This window comes from Arachis hypogaea, chromosome 16 (genome assembly GCF_003086295.3).
Source record: "Arachis hypogaea cultivar Tifrunner chromosome 16, arahy.Tifrunner.gnm2.J5K5, whole genome shotgun sequence".
Lineage (NCBI taxonomy): Eukaryota > Viridiplantae > Streptophyta > Magnoliopsida > Fabales > Fabaceae > Arachis > Arachis hypogaea.
In genome coordinates, this window is record NC_092051.1 from 54,138,491 (window position 1) to 54,154,273 (window position 15,783).

Genomic DNA, 15,783 nt, shown 5'->3' on the forward strand with positions numbered 1-15,783 from the left:
AAGGGCACCGTAGGGACCGATTTGTTGATCCACAAATTCAATTGCATTAAAGTCAAGAGCATCAAGGTTGAAAGGCTCAGCTGTTTTTTGTTTCTTGTTGGGAAGAGCACCAGAACTAGAGGCAGAAGTCGGTGGAGGGTCAGCCAGACGAACCCGAGGAGTAGGGATCACCTTCCTCGGTCCAGGAGAACTCGGCATAGGTGGCTTTACTTGCACTTGGGAAGATCCCTCCCCGGCTGCCTTGGCCGAGATGTTCTGAGCAGCAGTCGCCTTCTTTGCCCTTTTGAAGGCCTTCATGGATTCGTTGTTTTTTGACATCTCTGCAAACACAAAATCAGCCACAATAAAGGGTTACAATCACAAGATGAGGAAGCCAAACTAAGAAACAAGTATAGAAACAAGTCAGGCAAATACCCAACACAGCCCGGACCAGGGATGGGTCATTCAAAAACCTTTTTGTATCAAGATGTGGTGGTGCTCCCCATAAATCCTCAAGAACAACAACAAAGGCATGCTCAACATCGTCAAGCATATCCCAGGAATAGCGAGACACTCTCACCTCCTTCTGCCACTCTAGAGGGAAAGAAGGCTCATCATTTTCATCAAGAAAAAAGGGGCGGGCCCCCTCGACAGCACGAACTTTAAATAGTAATTCTTGAAATCCTTAAAGGACTCATCATACATAGCAAACACTTTATGGCCCTGGGCAGACCTGAAGGAAACCCAGGAAGCTTTCTTTTGGCGGAAACAAACAGGTAAAGGAAGAGAGCCTGAGAAGGTGTTACACCTAACTCTTGGCAAAGTAGCTGAAAAATACAGATAAGACCCCAGGAATTCGGGTGAAGCTGGGACGGGGCAATATTACACGACCACAACAAGTCGGTCTCAAAAGCAGTAAAAGGAAAAATAATGTCCAGTTGACTGAAGAAATATTCGTAGGCATAGAAGAAGGGACGCTCCCCCTCGATGGAAGTCGGAAAATAAACCCTCTCATCAGAATCTGGAGTAACAAGCTCATAATCCCTCTCCCAGGCACTGTTACCACAAATCCTATGACGCTTCCTCAGCTCTATGCAAAATTCATCATCCACAACAGAAACACACATCAAGACAAGGGAGTCCAGCCAATCGGACATCCCCTCAGAAACTCTGGAAGACATCTCTACAATGTTATTGCGAGAAGACATGAGGCCAACTAATCCTACAATAAGAAAAGAAGATTGGATTACTAAAAAGCATCTCGGGCAAAGGTCAAAACAACTTAACCAATATGATACAGAAGAACAAACAGAAAAGGAAAACCCCAAGACCCAAAGTCCTGGGGCATCCTTTGGAGGTAGTAACAAAGCAAGGTTTCTGGAAAAATATACAGCTTACGTCTTGGCTTCCCCCAAACAAGAAAAGAAGATTTTCAAACAGCAAGCATAAAAGTTTAAAAATTCATCAAAACCACTATCTTTTTACAGTCTATCAGCAAAAAGCTTCGACAACATCAAACACGCCAAACGAAAACCATCAAAGGCGCAACCTTTATCAGAATCAGACAAAAAAGCAATCTTCAAACAAAGTGAAGAAAAGATGCAGATTTTCTGAGTATTAGTATCAGATAGAAACAACAAAATATGCAAAAAGCCCTAAAAAGCATCAAGCAACAGGAAAAGCAAAAAGGATCATGCAGAAGATAAAGAAACTCCTAGAACACACATTTCAACAACAATTAGGTGTGACAAAACAGAAAGATCCAAACTTTCTTTAAAGCAAATTCAAAACCTCATCACAAAGCCAAAACAACAAAAAGAAAAAGAAAATACGAATGGAACTAACTTGGAAAGGGAAGAAGCTTCAAGGGAAAAAAGGAGACGTGAAAATGAAAGCTGCCCAGAAAAATCGCCTAGCGACGCTGCAACACAAGAAAAGCAGAAATGTGAGCGAAAGACAGAGAGCGAGAGAACAAAGGAAGAAATTGCGAAAAGAGCGAAGAAGAGAAACTGTTTCTGGGTTTTTGAAAATCAAAATAAAGAGCCAAAGGAAAACGGGGCAATTAATACTAATTAATGAAAGTAATAAACCGTCACACGTTCCCAAAGTGCTGATATAAAAGCATGCGCTTTTAGAGGAAAACGTTCTACATTCAAAAGTCGCTACAAAGGAATCGACGAAATGCTTGAGTTCGGCTTCATTAGGGAAGGACCGAAGTCAAGGACTCGCCCCCAAAACAAAAGAAGACCGAGCTCAAGCAGGGGCACTGTTCATACCCTGGGTCGAGCTGTCCGACCCGAGATGTTCGATGATAAAGCGACCAACCTATTTAGGTCAGGCTATCCGACCTGTTCTCAAAAGGGTCGGCCAAATCAACAGGAAAGCCCAGTAAAGGCCCAAATAGAGGAACACGACCCACATCCCTGAGCTGCCCAGGCCCAAATCCAACTTGTTTCTGAGTGTATTTCATCTTAGATCTAGGTTCAATTACATGTTTTCATCTTATTTCTTTTATGATTTCTTACTTCTACTCCTTCATTCTCATGATTTGTAGTGTTAATTTTACTTTTATGCTTCTTTTATGTTCATGAACCTATGTTGGATTTGGATCTCTTTAATGCAATTTAAAGTTTGAAGTTCTTTTTATTGATGAATTGAGTGGTGAATTTACTTTCCTTGCTATTTGTAGTTGTTAGATTTTACTATTTCTTGTCATTTACCATACTTTCCATTTGTACCCACCAAGTGTTTGACAAAATGCTTGGTTAGGCCTTAGAGTAGATTTTGAGCATTCTTGGCTTGGAAGAGTAATTAGGCAATCTTGAGTCATGAAAACCCAACTTATGTGGGTGACCTAGAGTTGTTAGCTAGTATGTTTTCTATTGACTCTAATCTTTTGCTAATTCTATTAGTGAGTTGATTAGTACATTTGGATTGAGATTAGCTAGTCTTATTAGACTTTTTCCGAGTATGAGGATAACATGATACTTTCTTCCATCTTCGGGGATGACGTAATAAGATAAATTCTTGTTTATTATTGTGATATGATTGATTAATCTTGTTTGACTTTCTCCCTATGTGTTGGAGTTGACTAAATGAGATGAATTAATCATTATATGACTAGGATAGAAAGCCTATGATCTCAACCCTTGCCATGAATGTCTCTCTTTATTAATTGCCTTCTTACTTGCTTGATTTACTTTTCTTGCCATTTACTTTTCTTGTCCTATTAAAAATCAAACCCCTTGTTCCTTCGTAGCCAATAATTGACCACTTCGTTGCAATTCCTTGTGAGACGACCTGAGGTTTAAATACTTCAGTTAATTTTCATTGGAATTTGTACATGTGACAAAACCAAGATTTAGTTTGATGTGAGAATTGTTTGTTGGTTTGGAGCTATGCTTACAACGAAATTCTTCTTTCTATAAGAGAAATCCTTACCGACAACAATTCTTGCCGTCACCAAGTAAGGGTGGAAGCTTGGCGTGCCACGCCTTACTGCTCAAGTGGCATGCCCAGCCCTTTTTTAGCCTTCAACTTCCTCTCTGGAATTTTGTACCAGCGTGCCACGCCAAGCTGCTCAAGTGGCACGCCCATTCATTTGTGTCCTTTTTAGCTTGGCGTGCCACGCCAGGTTCCTTAAGTGGCACGCCCAAGTGATTTTAAAGCTGGCGTGCCACGCCTTCGATACCAAGTGGCACGCCCATGGTTCAAGTGATGGGTTTGGCGTGCCACGCCCAGCTCCTGTCGTGCCACGCCCCCTTTGGTGGCCTTTATTGTTTCTCTCTGAAAATTTGTACTGGCGTGCCACGCCCATGTATATGCTTGGGGGATCCTCTCTGGACTTTAGTACTGGCGAGCCACACCCAGCTCCTGGCATGCCATGCCAGTGCAATTTTGTGGCGTTTGCTTTAAGTGGCACGCCCGTTTCACACGCCCATCTTGTTTGTTGTTCTCTTCCCCTTTTTGATGTCTTTTTCACCTAAAATTCAGCACAAACGCATTTCAAAGCAATGTACTATTATGTTCATCAATTAATGCATGAATTACGATGATCTAATGAGATTATGCCCTTTTATAGTCCTTTTTATGCAAGAAAAAAGGGTACATGATGCAAGTCATCACATAGTTGGAGGCATCACACATAATCTCAAATGGCTGGCTCCAGTCTGGCCCTCTCATAATTGGAGCTTGAGTCAAGGCGATCTTCAGCTAATCAAATGCTTCCATGCAGTCCTCACTCAGCTCGAACTCAACATCCTTCTGTAGTAGTCGGCATAAAGACAGTGCTACCTTTCTGAAGTCCTTGATAAACCGCCGGTAGAAACCTGCGTGACCAAGAAACGAATGGACTTCTCTCATGGAGGAGGGATAAGGTAAACCGAAACTGACATCTACCTTTGAAATACCAGTAGTAGAAACAACATGTCCTAGAACAATACCTTGTTTAACCATAAAATGACATTTTTCAAAATTCAATACAAGATTTGAACTAACACACCTATCTAATACTCTAGCTAAACTATCCAAGCAAAGGTTGAAAGAATCACCATGCACACTAAAATCATCCATGAAAATATCCATACAGTCTTCAAGAAGATATGAGAAAATGCTTATCATGCATCTTTGGAACGTAGCCGGTGCATTACATAAGCCAAAAGGCATCCTCTTGTATGCATACATTCTAAAGGGACATGTAAAAGTAGTTTTCTCCTGATCTTCAGGAGGTATATGAATTTGAAAATAGCCAGTGTAACCATCTAAGAAACAGTAGTGTGATTTACCTGACAAGAGATCAAGCATCTGATCGATGAAAGGCAATGGATAGTGATCTTTGCGGGTAGCCTGGTTGAGGCGCCTGTAATCAATGCACACCCTCCAGGAATTCTGCACTCTAGTTGCTATGAGTTCCCCATGCTCATTCTTCACTGTTGTGACTCCAGACTTCTTGGGCACCACTTGCATGGGGCTAACCCATTCACTATCCGAGATTGGATAGATGATATCTGCTTCAAGCAATCTGGTCACTTCCTTCTTGACAACTTTCAAGATGGTGGGATTCAGTCACCTTTGGGGTTGACGGACAGGCTTTGCTCCCTCTTCTAAAAATATACGATGCTCACAGACTTGAGGGCTGATGCCTACTATATCTGCCAAGCTCCACCCAATAGCTTCTTGTGTCTTCTCAGTACACTAATCAACTGCTCCTCCTGTTGGGAAGTGAGTTCCCTTGCAATGATAACTGGGAGCTTCTGATTATCCTCAAGGTAAGCATACTTGAGGTGGGGTGGAAGGGGCTTCAGCTCTATTTTCTGCTCATGGCTAGGAAATTGATCTTCTGGAGCCATTGGTAGGGGCAAGTTATCTTCAGTAGGTTCAGAGGGTTTCCCCACACTTGTACCTTGCTCCATGGTCATCTCTTCTACTCCTTCCTGGTGGACCTCAGCCACAGTCTCATCAATAATGTCGTACTAGAAGATGGAGTGATCTTCCGGTGGGTGCTTCATAGCTTCATCCAGGTTGAAGCTCACTGCTTGGCCATCTATCTCAAAAAGAGTAAGTTCATGAGAAGGCATCCAACTTGAACTTTGAAGTCTTCAGAAATGACCTTCCAAGAAGGATGGATGACAATCTTCCTGAGTCATTACGGGTCTCCAAGATGTAGAAGTCAATGGGAAATGTGAGCCCCTTAATGCTCACCAGCACGTCCTCAGCAATTCCAACAACCGTGATTATGCTTTTATCTGCCAAAACAAAACGAGCTGCCAACCTTTTTATGGGAGGGAGCCTCAAAGCATCATATATCGACAATGGCATAATACTCACGCACGCTCCTAAATCACACATGCAGTCATAAAATGTTACACCCTCAATGTTACAGGTAACCATGCATGGACCCGGATCACTACATTTTTTCGGTATATCACCCATTAAAGCAGAAATGGAACTACATAGAGGAATAGTTTCTAAATCATGTAATTTATCTTTATGCATGCATAAATCTTTTAGAAACTTTGCATATCTAGGTACCTGGCGAATGGCATCAAAAAGGGGAATGGTTACCTCAACCTTTTTGAAGATCTCCACCATCTTGGGGTCGAGCTCCATCTGCTTTCTGGACTTCCTTGCAAGGTGTGGAAAGGGGATAGGAATGGTGTCTCGTGTAGCTTCAGCTTCCTTTGGTTCTCCATTCCTTGGTTGAGCTGCTTCTTCTTCAACCATGTCCTATACATCCTCCTCCTCTTTAACATCTTATACCTCAACAATATCTTCAACTTGAATGCTTTCCTTTGAGCTTGGGTCCTCATGACTCCTCTCTTCCAGTGTGGTTCTAGACCTCAAAGTGATGGCATTAATTCCACCTTTGGGATTGGTTAAAGGTTGAGAAGAAATTGCACTAGAGCTTGAAAATTGATTGTTGGGAGTAAATAATGAATCCATCCGGGAGACGAGAGCTTTTAAAGTGGTATTCAGACTGTTTATGGTAGAGTTAAGTGTAGTCTGAATGTCTTATTGTCCCTGTGCAAGAGAGCGGAGAATCTCGTCATTAGAAGAGGAAGGGGGGTAAGTAATTTGAGGGGTCTGCTGTTGGTTGTTCTGAGGCACTTGGGACTGCCTTAGGTGAGGTGCTCTGTAAGGCTGGTTTTGGTTCTACTGTTGATAGGGAGGATTCTGTTGATATCAGTTTTGCTGATTGTTATTATTATTCCACCTCTGATTTTCCTGGTTGTCTCTGCCTACTCTATTATAGTTGTCCCTCCATCCTTGGTTGGAGTTATCTCTCCAACCCTTGTTGGAGTTGTCTTGCCAACCTTGGTTATAGTTCCCACCTTGATTATAATTGCCGCCTTGTTGATAGTATCCTTGATTCGGTCAGTCATAGAAGTTATGAGTAGCTGCCAAGGTGTTGTCTTCTTGTTGGAGTTGCAGACACTCATCAGTTTAATGAGTATAACAGGCACATATTCCGCACACTCTCAGAGGAACCAGATGTTGATTCTGTTGTTGTGGGGAAGGCTGAGGTTGTTGTTGATTCAGCTGTAGCTGCTTCAGTATATTGGTCATCTCTCCCAGAATCTGTGTGAGAGCAGCAGTCTCACTACTAGAGGAAACCTCCGCAACAGCCTTGGGATGGTTGGTCCTCTGCCTAGAATTCTGAGTAGACTCAGCTAGATCGGCGATCTGCTGCCACGCTTCTATCGCCGTCGTGTACTTCTTCAAAGAGCCATTACTTGCAGCATCTAATGTGGTTTTGTTCTGAGGCTTCATGCCTTGTGTGAAATAACTTATCAACACCAACTGGTCAATCTTGTGGTGGAGACATGAATCTAGGAGATTCCTAAAGCATTCCCAGTACTCGTAAAGGGTTTCTGATTCTCCTTGGATAATGTAGGAAATATCTTTCCTCAGTCTGTCTGTAACTTCAGCTGGAAAATATTTGTCTAGGAACTCCCTTCTCAGCATATCCCAATTGGTAACGACTGCTTTAGGTTGAGTGTAGAACTACTCTCTTGCCTTTCCCTCAAGAGAAAATGTGAAGGCATACAGCCAAATAGTAGTTTCATCTGCACCATGATGCCTAGTAGTTGAGCAGGCTATCTAACAATCCCTAAAGTGCTGGATAGGCTCTTGAGCAGGTAAGCCATGAAACTTGGGCAGTAGGTTGATTAGCGCAGTCCTCAGTTCAAAATCTGTAGCCAGATTTGGGTGATGCGCTTGATACGGTTGCAGTGTAAAGTCTGGAGCTCCTGCTTCCTGGAGAGTAATCCTTCTGGGCTCCGCCATGTTACCTGCACGTAAATCAACCGAATTAGTAGAAGAGGAGCTTGTTTTTTCCTCAAATGGCTCTTCAGATTCGTCCTCAGATAAGACTCATAAATTGGTAGTAACCACTTCACCATCCTCAGAGGCTAACCGACGCTGAGCTTGCCTAATACGTGAAATAGTTCTTTCAATTTCAGGATCAAACGCGGCTAAGCTCGGATCAGGTAGTGAACGCGTCATTTAATAAAAGAAACATACAGCTCATGGTAATAAAATAAAATAAAATATGTAAATATATAAATTAAAAATATTTACACTAACCAATAATTTAGCACACTGTTGCAACTCCCCGGCAACGGCGCCAAAAATTGACGTGGCAGAAAATTGCCGATCAAGAATTTATAGTGGAAATAGCGTTGCAAGTACAGTTCTTAACCGACAAAAATTCTGCTTATTAATTTAGAAAGAATTATCACAAATTGAGAATAAAAATACTGGGAGTAGAAATCCTAGGTTTTCTCCCAACGAGTTGACAAAATAGTGCGAGTTATTGGTTAGGAGTTTTCCGAGAAATTTTAGAGTTGGAGAATAGAAAAATAAATAATTATAAATTATAGCAATGAAAATTAACAAGATAAAAAGCCTTGACCCAGAGAAGATTAATTGGAAGTTCTATCATTGTTGAATTTTCCCAAGTGTAATAGTAAGAGGTTGTTGTTCTACTTAGTCATCCCTTACTTGATAAAGGAAAGTCAAGTAACTAACTAACCAACTCTGAACCTCGAGTCCTAATCCTCTCCTTAAGGAAGGATTAGAGTTAGAGACTAGAGAGCAAGCCAACAACTTCCAATTAAAATTAACACTGAGTGTTCCAACTCAAGGTTCTCCTATTAATCGACTCCAAAATCAAGTTAGGAGTCTACTCCATTGACATGAATACCACGTTCACAGACATATAAAGGGAATAAAAAGAAGACATAATAGATTAAATAAAATAATAACTGAAAACTAATTAAAGGTAAAAATACTTCTTTGCATTAATAAATTCCAAAATTAAAGATATCCATATGTAACATCTGAATAGGGTTAATAGAAGATAAAAGAGTAAGGAAATAAGGAAACAAACTAGAATGATAAAGACTTCAATTAAGGTAGTAACTCTTCTCAATATCCAAATCAAAAGCATAAAACTGGAAATCTATGAATGTGAAGAACCCTAGAGGAAGTAGTGATTTTCTCTCTAAGATTCAAAACTAAAAACTAAAAACTGTGCGTAATGTGAATGTGTGTCGAGTCTCTGTTGTCCCCTGGCTCTAGTCTATGTTTCTGGGCCGAAAACTGGGTCCAAACTCAGCCCAAAATTGCCCCCAGCATCTTCTGCGATTTTTGCACGTGGCGTATGTCACGCGTACGCATCGATGGTCCTTTTCGCGTGTCACGCGTACGCGTCATGTACGCGCACGCGTCACTGTGCAAAGCTTCAATTCACGTGCACGCGTCATGTACCTGCGCGCATCTATCCTCGCTGGTTATCTCCTTTGTTTCTTGTGTTCCTTCCATTTTTGCAAGCTTCCTTTCCATCCTCTAAGCCATTCCTGCCCTAAAAATCCTGAAAACACTTAACACACAGATCACGGCATCGAATGGTATAAAGGGGAATAAAAAATTGGAAATTTAAAAGCTTAGGAAGCAAGTTTTCAATCATATAACAAGATTGGAAGGAATTGTAAAACCATGAAAATTATATGAAGAAGTATGTAAAGAATTGATAAAAACCACTCAATTTAGCACAAAATAAACCATAAAATAGTAGTTTATCACGTACGCGTTGGCGTTAATCGTGCTCTTTGCACAAACGCAGCACCACTCCAGCGCAACTCCCTAGTTTTTGTACCAGGAGTCCCAACATAGCATACGATGCATGCGCGTTGGCCACGCCCACGTGTGGCGCACCCTTTTTTTTTAAACATAGAAAACAGAAACAGGGCACTCTCTTAACTTATAAACACTCTAAAGCAGCCAAATTTTAAATTTAACAAAATTCTTTTAGTTTTTTGAAAAATTTTCAAAGACAAAACAAACAAAACTTGCACTTCAAGCAAAATGCAATTCAAAAACAACTATTCTAATCAAAGCACGAGCCTAACAAGCAACTTAGCAATCAAAGCAAGATATGCAAAAGTATGAAAAGAAGAAAACTACCTAACAATGGCAACTCAATTCATTCATTGATTATATATACAAGAGAATGGAAAGAGTTTACCATGGGGTGTCTCCCACCTAGCACTTTTATTTAAAGTCCTTAAGTTGGACATTTGGTGGGGGCTTTGCTATAGTGGCTTATGCTTGAACTCTTCCTTGAATCCCCACTAATGTTTGTATATCCAATGTCCTCCGGGATCCCAAACTAAGCGCGTCAAGCTTCCAAGAGAACTCAAGCAAGTACCAAGACCCCAAAGTTGATGATTATCTATGTATATTCCAGGGTCCCATACTTTGTTTGTCAACCCCCTTTCTTCTTGATCTTCATGCTTCCAATTGGGTGACTTAGGTGACAAACTTCTTGAATTCTCCTTAGAACTCCAAATCCTTATCCTAATTCCATAGAATTGAGCTTCACTCCACTTTTGGATTTCAATGTTTGAACTTCCATCTCCTATGCACCTTGATTCAAATTGCCAACCAACATCCAACCCTTTCTTACTCTCTAACACACAAAGAGTTCTAAATTGACCATCCATTTCTAACAATGCATATTGATATGTGATGAGCGGATAATTTATACGCTTTTTGGCATTGTTTTTAGTATGTTTTTAGTAGAATCTAGTTACTTTTAGGGATATTTTCATTAGTTTTTATGTTAAATTCACATTTATGGACTTTACTATGAGTTTGTGTGTTTTTTTATGATTTCAGGTATTTTCTGGCTGAAATTGAGGGACTTGAGCAAAAATCAGATTCAGAGGTTGAAGAAGGACTGCTGATGCTGTTGGATTCTGACCTCCCTGCACTCAAAGTGGATTTTCTGGAGCTACAGAACTCAAAATGGCACGCTTCTAATTGCGTTGGAAATTAGACATCCAGGGCTTTCCAACAATATATAATAGTCCATACTTTGGCCGAGTTTAGATGACGTAAAAGGGCATTGAACGCCAGTTCTATGCTGTTGTCTGGAGTTAAACGCCAAAAACACGTCACAAGCCAGAGTTGAACGCCAGAAATACGTTACAAACTGGCGTTCAACTTCAAGATTGACCTCTACACGTGTAACATTCAAGCTCAGCCCATGCACACACCAAGTGGGCCCCGGAAGTGGATTTATGCATCAATTACTTACTTTTGTAAACCCTAGTAACTAGTTTATTATAAATAGGACTTTTTACTATTGTATTAGAGATCTTTGATAAGTTTTATGCTATCTTAGACTTTCATGGGGGCTGGCCATTCGGCCATGCCTGAACCATTATCACTTATGTATTTTCATACGGTAGAGTTTCTACACTCCATAGATTAAGGTGTGGAGCTCTGTTGTTCCTCAAAGATTAATGCAAAGTACTACTGTTTTTCTATTCAATTCAACTTATTCCGCTTCTAAGATATTCATTCGCACTTCAACCTGAATGTGATGAACGTGACAATCATCATCATTCCCTATGAACGCGTGCCTGACAACCACTTCCGTTCTACCTTAGATTGAATGAGTATCTCTTGGATCTCTTAATCAGAATCTTCGTGGTATAAGCTAGATTGATGGCGGCATTCATGAGAGTCCGAAAAGTCTAAACCTTGTCTGTGGTATTTCGAGTAGGACTCTGGGATTGAATGACTGTGACGAACTTCAAACTCGCGAGTGCTGGGCGTAGTGACAGACGCAAAAGGAGGGTGAATCCTATTCCAGTATGATCGAGAACCTCATATGATTAGCCGTGCTGTGACAGAGCATTTGGACCATTTTCACAAGAGGATGGGATGCAGCCATTGACAAGGGTGATGCCTCCAGACGATTAGCCATGCAGTGACAGCGCATCGGACCATTTTCCAGAGAGGATAAAAAGTAGCCATTGACAACGGTGATGTCCTTATATAAAGCCAGCCATGGAAAGGAGTAAGACTGATTGGATGAAGACAGCAGGAAAGCAGAGGTTCAAAGGAACGAATGCATCTCTATACACTTATCTGAAATTCTAACCAATGAATTACATAAGTTTTTCTATCCTTATTTTCTATCTATTTATTATTTATGTTCGAAAACTCCATAACTATTTTATATCCGCCTGACTGAGATTTACAAGTTGACCATAGCTTGGTTCATACCAACAATCTCCATGGGATCGACCCTTACTCACGTAAGGTTTATTACTTGGACGACCCAGTGCACTTGCTGGTTAGTTGTATTGAAGTTGTGAATGAAAAATGATTTATTAAGACGTGCGTACAGATTTTCTGGCGTTGTTGCTTGAGATCACAATTTCGTGCACCAAGTTTTTGGCGCCGTTGCCGGGGATTGTTCGAGTTTGAACAACTGACAGTTCATCTTGTTGCTCAGATTAGGTAATTTTCTTTTTTTTTATTTTCAAAAATTTTTCAAAAACCTTTCAAAAATTTCTCATCTGTTTTCGAAAAAAAATAAATCTTTTCAAAAATATATTTTTCTTCAGAATTTTTAAGAATGAATTCTAGAGTTTCATGAAGCATGTTGAAGCCTGGCTGGCTGTAAAGCCATGTCTAATTCTTTTGGATAGGGGCTTCCAACCATCAGCATAGAGACAAGTTAATTGGAATGTCAGCCGTGGTATGTCTGAGTTACATACTAAAGCTTGGCTGGCTATTAAGCCATGCCTAACCCTCGGATTGGAGCTTTAGACTAAGAATACAAGATTCCTGGAATTCATATTAAAAAATTTTAAAATCCTTATTTTCTTTTTCCTATATGTTTTTTCGAAAAAAAATATACAAAAATCCAAAAAAATTAGAAAATCATAAAAATCAAAAAAATTTTGTGTTTCTTGTTTGAGTCTTGAGTCAAGTTGAAAGTTTGGTGTCAATTGCATATTCATCTTGCATTTTTCGAAAAATTCATGCATTCATAGTGTTCTTCATGATCTTCAAGTTGTTCTTGGTAAGTCTTCTTGTTTGATCATGATATTTTCATGTTTTGTGTCTTTTCTTATGCATTCTTGCATTCATAGTGTCTATACATGAAAAAATTTTAAGTTTGTTGTCTTGCATGTTTTCTTTGCATTAAAAATTTTTCAAAAATAAGTTCTTGATGTTCATCTTGATCTTCAAAGTGTTCTTGGTATTCATCTTAACATTCATAGCATTCTTGCATGCATTCATTGTTTTGATCTAAAAATATTCATGCATTGCATCATTTTCATGTTTTTCTTTCTCATCAAAAAAATTCAAAAAATCAAAAAAATATCTTCCCCTTTTTCTCTCTTAAAATTTCGAAAATTAGATTTGACTTTTTCAAAAATTTTTAAAATCTAGTTGTTTTTATGAGTCAAATCAAATTTTCAATTTAAAAATCTTATCTTTTTCAAAATCTTTTTCAAAAATCAAATCTTTTTCATTTTTCTTATTTATTTTCCAAAATTTTAAAAATATTTTTCAAAAATATTTTTCTTATCTTTATCTCCTAATTTTCGAAAATAACATCATTAACTAATGTTTTGATTCAAAAATTTCAAGTTTGTTACTTGCTTGTTAAGAAAGATTTAAACTTTGAGTTCTAGAATCATATCTTGTGATTTCTTGTGAATCAAGTCATTAATTGTGATTTTAAAAATCAAATCTTTTTCAAAACTAATTTCAATCATATCTTTTCAAAAATATCTCCTTATCTTATCTTTTTTAAAAAATTTGATTTTAAAATATCTTTTCTAACTTCTTATCTTCTTATCTTTTCAAAAATTGATTTTCAAAATTTGTTTCAACTAACTAACTAACTTTTTGTTTGTTTCTTATCTTTTTCAAAACTACCTAACTAACTCTCTCTCTCTCTCTCTAATTTTCGAAAATATCTTCCCTCTTTTTCAAAATTTCTTTTTAATTAACTAATTATTTTAATTTTTTATTTTAATTCTCGAAAATTACTAACCTTTTTCAAAAACTATTTTCGAAAATCACTAAATCTATTTTCAAAAATTATTTTCGAAAATTCTCTCTCTCTCTTATTTTCTTCTATTTATTTATTCATCTACTAACACTTCATCTCACCCAAATTCGAACCCCCTTTCCCATCTGTGTTCGAATTTTTTCTTCTTCTTTTCTTCTACTCACACAGGGACCTCTATACTGTGGTAAAAAGGACCCCTATTATTATTATTTTTCTGTCCCTCTTTTTCATATGAGCAAGAGCAAGGACAAGAACATTCTTGTAGAAGCAGATCCAGTACCTGAAAGGACTCTGAAGAGGAAACTAAAAGAAGCTAAATTACAACAATCCAGCAAGCACCTTTTAGAAATTTTCGAACAAGAAGAGGATATGGCAGCCGAAAATAATAATAATGCAAGGAGGATGCTTGGTGACTTTACTGCACCAAATTCCAATTTACATGGAAGAAGCATCTCCATTCCTTCCATTGGAGCAAACAATTTTGAGCTGAAACCTCAATTAGTTTCTCTGATGCAGCAGAACTGCAAGTTTCATGGACTTCCATCTGAAGATCCTTTTCAGTTCTTAACTGAATTCTTGCAGATATGTGATACTGTTAAGACTAATGGAGTAGATCCTGAAGTCTACAGGCTCATGCTTTTCCCTTTTGCTGTAAGAGACAAAGCTAGAGTACGGTTGGACTCTCAACCCAAAGATAGCCTGAACTCTTGGGATAAGCTGGTCAAGGCTTTCGTAGCCAAGTTCTTTCCTCCTCAAAAGCTGAGTTAGCTTAGAGTGGATGTTCAGACCTTCAGACAGAAAGAAGGTGAATCCCTCTATGAAGCTTGGGAGAGATACAAAGGACTGACCAAAAAGTGTCCTTCTGACATGCTTTCAGAATGGACCATCCTGGATATATTCTATGATGGTCTGTCTGAATTAGCTAAGATGTCATTGGATACTTCTGCAGGTGGATCCATTCACCAAAAGAAAACGCCTGCAGAAGCTCAAGAACTCATTGACATGGTTGCTAATAACCAGTTCATGTACACTTCTGAGAGGAATCCTGTGAGCAATGGGATGCCTCAGAAGAAGGGAGTTCTTGAAATTGATACTCTGAATGCCATATTGGCTCAGAATAAAATATTGACTCAGCAAGTCAATATGATTTCTCAGAGTCTGAATGGAATGCAAGCTGCATCCAACAGTACTCAAGAGGCATCTTCTGAAGAAGAAGCTTATGATTCTGAAAACCCTGCAATAGCAGAGGTGAATTACATGGGTGAACCTTATGGAAACACCTATAACCCCTCATGGAGAAATCACCCAAATCTCTCATGGAAGGATCAACAAAAGCCTCAACAAGGCTTTAATAATGGTGGAAGAAATAGGTTTAACAATAGTAAACCTTTTCCATCATCCACTCAGCAACAGACATAGAACTCTGAACAAAATACCTCTAATTTATCAAACTTAGTCTCTGATCTATCTAAGGCCATTGTAAGTTTCATGAATGAAACAAGGTCCTCCATTAGAAATTTGGAGGCACAAGTGGGCCAGCTGAGTAAAAGGATCACTGAAATCCCTCCTAGTACTCTCCCAAGCAATACAGAAGAAAATCCAAAAGGAGAGTGCAAGGCCATTGACATAGTCAACACGGCCGAACCTGGAGAGGAAGGGGAGGACGTAAATCCCAGTGAGGAAGACCTCCTGGGACGTCCAGTGATCAATAAGGAGTTTTCCTTTGAGGAACCAAAGGAATCTGAGACTCATCTAGAGACCATAGAGATTCCATTGAACCTCCTTATGCCCTTCATGAGCTCTGACGAGTATTCATCTTCTGAAGAGAATGAGGATGTTACTGAAGAGCAAGTTACCAAGTACCTTGGTGCAATCATGAAGCTGAATGCCAAATTATTTGGTATTGAGACTTGGGAAGA

The 15,783-nt window shown here is 39.3% G+C and overlaps 1 pseudogene; it reads right to left on the reverse strand.

The window, feature by feature from the left end:
• Positions 1 to 14,642: 14,642 nt before the first annotated feature.
• On the reverse strand, positions 14,643 to 14,733 carry LOC112761259 (small nucleolar RNA R71; annotated as a pseudogene).
• Positions 14,734 to 15,783: the final 1,050 nt, after the last annotated feature.